The sequence below is a fragment of the Schistocerca piceifrons genome, chromosome 3 (genome assembly GCF_021461385.2).
Source record: "Schistocerca piceifrons isolate TAMUIC-IGC-003096 chromosome 3, iqSchPice1.1, whole genome shotgun sequence".
NCBI classification, from domain to species: domain Eukaryota; kingdom Metazoa; phylum Arthropoda; class Insecta; order Orthoptera; family Acrididae; genus Schistocerca; species Schistocerca piceifrons.
Window position 1 is genome coordinate 580,857,955 of NC_060140.1, and position 4,164 is coordinate 580,862,118.

The 4,164-nt window shown below is 44.9% G+C and overlaps 1 non-coding gene across 1 annotated transcript; it reads left to right on the plus strand.

The window, feature by feature from the left end:
• Positions 1-2,515: 2,515 nt before the first annotated feature.
• On the plus strand, positions 2,516-2,589 carry Trnat-ugu. The gene has a single exon. It is a non-coding gene; the product is annotated as a tRNA-Thr (tRNA).
• The last annotated feature ends 1,575 nt before the right edge of the window (positions 2,590-4,164 follow it).

Here is a 4,164-nt window from a genome sequence, read left to right on the forward strand (position 1 = left end):
TGCGACCGTAGCGGTCGCGCGGTTCCAGACTGAAGCGCCTAGGACCGCTCGGCCAAAGCGGCCGGTTGTCGTTGATTCCTAGCACGTTATGTCACGGGGCAATGTAAATACCATATAAGAAAACTACCTTGGGAGAAGTAAAGTAAACAAAATCTGCATCATGACTTCCTAGTAATAAGGCGCGTCCTCATTTCTTCCTTGCAGAAAATAAAGAGTGTACATGTAAATAAATAGCAAAATACGTGTAAACTTGTGGGCGTGTCAGTCGTAAATTCGCTGGAAAACAGTAATACTAGACAAGTTTACTTCCATATTCCCTGAAGCTGGAAGCTGACTTCTCCGATTTTTTTTTCTTTTATTGAGTTTCGATTCCCCCCGAAGGGGGCGGCTGGCTGCAGCTTAGTATGCCGCTCTTCAGCCTACAGAATGAAGATAATAAATAATAAAAGCTGGCGATAAAATCGGTGACTTAAATGATAAAATGGCGGAATATTGTGGAACTTAAAATATAAACCGAAGGGTTGATGATGCTAATAAAATACAGAGGAAGCAGAAAAATAATAGACAGACAATTAAAAAACACGGCGACATTGTGGTTTCTGTTCGCAAGAGATATAAAATGCACATCCAGCGACAGCATAATTTCTGTTCGCAACACTTTGGAAAGACGCACAACACTGAAACACTCACTTGAACGCTGCACTAAGAAGTTGGCGCAAAAATGACATACCACAGCCGAGGGCAGACGGGGGGAGCCTGGACAGATGATGGGAAAGGAAAGGGGGGAAGGAGAGGAAAAAACAAAGTGCGGTGGGAGGGGGGGAAGGATCCGATGGAGGACGAGGACCCATAACAGTTCTCCGACTCCAGGTTCCCTATATATGTATATTGTTCGTCATATACAGATGTGTGGTTCAGAATAACGAAAAAATGATTAGGATTTTAGCTATTAAAAGGAACCACTACCGTCAAAATATTTTTGAAGAAGTGAAAGAAAAAGTTATCGAAGCATTCAATCTGCAACAGACCAACTCGCTGGAATTTGTTATGATTGAGCACCTGTGATGGTCGGTACCATTCAAGTCGGTGTGTTACCCCATAAACATTAACGTCACGGACACTAGAGTTGCGATTGTATGCACTAGGAATGCTGCTGTAGCGTCACGTAACGAGACGGCATGCGAGCTTAAGTAAATACGTGAATCAGGCCTTCGGCTCACCAAAGGTTACTCACGAGTGCTTTAGCTCATCGGCTGACTGCGACCTCCGGGCCTTCCGTATTCTTTCTTGGTTACCGCTATCGATGCGGTCCAACTCGCTTCTAAACTTTCATGTACTCAGTCATTGTTGAAGAGAATACGCTTTATATTTCGAACTGTTAGCAGTGGCCAAATGCAGGAACATCTGGCATCCGGTGGAAGGATTCTGTTAAAAGGGTCAAGACACTCCTAAAAATGGGCACATCCTGCGAAAACTGGTACGGGTCGATTGCTCCGAAATCACGTGTCTTGTCCATTCCACATTGCAATCCCTAGTCGTATCCCTGTAACGAGTCAGACCGAACTACTGCATTCGTCGAAGGAATCTGTCTGTCCATCACAGTAACTAAGCTTCGGTGAATCAGTCCTCGCTGTAGAGGAGTACCAGCGCCACTCAGTATACGTGTGGGACCATTCGCCACTCGCAGACTGGCACCCGGGTGGTGGCAGCACTCGATCGCAGGCGGTTTGCCGCAGCGCCGCAACTGGCGCAGCACGGATGGTTGCCCCCGTCGAGTGCTCGGCGAGACAGAAAATTCCGCGGTCACAGCCGCCGCCGAGCGCTGTCCCTGGCCGGTGAATGCGGGCAGCGCGTGTGGTGTGTCGCGGCCGCTCGTGCCGCTGCCCGCTTTGTGCGTGGGCTGGCCGCAGCTGGCCGGCACAGCTGCCGGCCGCGCGACACACTGCGAGCGGTCCCGGGCGCAACTAAATAGTCTGCGGCGATTACCACGCTACTCTGTACACAAAACTCTTCGCACACGACCAGCTGGGCTTAACTGGACCAGAACATGCTCCAAAACGTGGGCGATATCTTGTTGTCTACGTACCGAATGATAATATTTTAAATATCCATATGTTGTTGTTCTTGCGGTTGAGGTGTTCAGTCCGAAGATTGATTTCGCCGCACCAGTTTATCCTGTGCAAGCTTCTTCATCTCTGTACAACTATTGCGACGCACATTCGCTAGAGATTGGTTTCTGTAGCCAATATTTTGTTCCCGTTGAAACGTCCCCTTAAAAAAATTATAAATGACTGTGCTTAAACTGACACACAATATTTTTTAGCTCAACGCAATCTGACTTTCAAAAATCGCTACAAAAGAATGGCCCTGACTAATAATAACCTATACATTTACTAAGATGGTATCTGCTCTTTCGGACATGTCTACGAATGTAGTGCGGGACAATACGTTGAGAATGTGGGTTTGGCGGGAGGCGTGCCGGAGATAAATCCCTGCAGTTACGCTATCCTTTGTGTCCTCGGTGGCTCAGATGGATAGAGCGTCTGCCATGTAAGCAGGAGATCCCGGGTTCGAGTCCCGGTCGGGGCACACATTTCCATCTGTCCTCGTTGACGTATGTCAACGTCTGTAAGCAGCTAAGGGTGTTCATTTCATTGTAATAACCTATACCTTTCATGAATCACTTACCTCACAAAAATCTTCGTTACTCAAAGTACTGCAATACAGCGTCGCCACTACTGCCAGCTGAATAAAAGATTCTAACAACTGTAGTCACTAACTACTGATAGACATAGTTAGCAAATGAAAGATTTTGATAAAGAACAAACAATGTATTTACTGTAACAGTGTTCAAAAGTCATGACATACAGTCTTACAAATTTACTGTCTCTGATGGACACACGTCCAGATCATCCGCTCTCAAAACTCCGCCATCTCTCTCCCCATATCCACGACTGCTGGCAGCTCACCTCCAACTGCGCAACGCTACGCGCTGTTCACATCCAACTGCCCAGCACTACAATAGGGAATATTACAACAATGCTAACCAGCCACAGACTGCACACAGCACAGTCAGTGATTTTCATACAGAGCGCTACGTGGCGTTACCAATATAAAAACCTAAACAGCCTACTTACACCGTCTGCACTTCTTACCCTACCCCCCTCCCCCACCCTTACACACACACACACACACACACGCTACGGTCGCAGATTCGAATCCTGCCTTGGGCATGGATGTGTCTGATGTGCTTAGATTAGTTAAGTTTAAGTAGTTCTAAGTTCTAGGGGACTGATGACCTCAGAAGTTAAGTCCCATAGTGCTCAGAGCCATTTGAACACACACACACACACACACACACACACACACACACACACACTCACACACATTTCTCTCCATCACCAAAATGGTTATTTCTTGATGTCTCAGGATGTGTCCTATCAATATCAAGTTATTCCTTCCTTTAGTCAAATTGCGCAGTAAATTTCTTTTCTCCAATATTTAAAGCAGTGCCTCTTGGTTAGTTATCCGACCTGCACATTTGATCTCCGTCATCCCTCTACAGCGTCACATTTCAAAAGCTGTTCTCTTCTTTCTTCCTGTCTCAACCATTTATCGTTCACGATTCACCTCCGTATAAAGATATGTTCGAAACAATTACCTTCAGAAAAGATTTCCTGGCAATTATTCGGTGATAATAAGTTACTTTGTATCAGAAGCTCTTCCCTTGCAGTTGTCAGACTGAAATTCAGTCAAAGCAGTACAAAGTATATGAAAGTACAGGAAATTCAATTTTAAGCCGAGTTTCCTTTTCATGAAATTCAACCCAAGGTCTGGCACGGCAAAAATTTCCGCAAAGTAGTAAAAAATCGGTTTTTGTTAAATGAGTAAAAAACTATATCTCCGGTCGCAACATCTCATGCGAAGAAGTTATAGGGCTTAAAAAGTTCTATAGATTGCTATTTCATAGGCATCGATTGCTTTTTTGCACTTCGAGATATACCGAATATCCATCAAACGCGTTGCTATAAAATGTTAATTGCGTCCAACAGGTAACAGATTTAAAAAAAATTATCTCGATTACAGGAAGTGTTGGATTTTTTCTTTTTTCTGGTAACTCGTGAAAAGTGTCAACAATCTCTTTCTTTGAAACTTATTTTCATA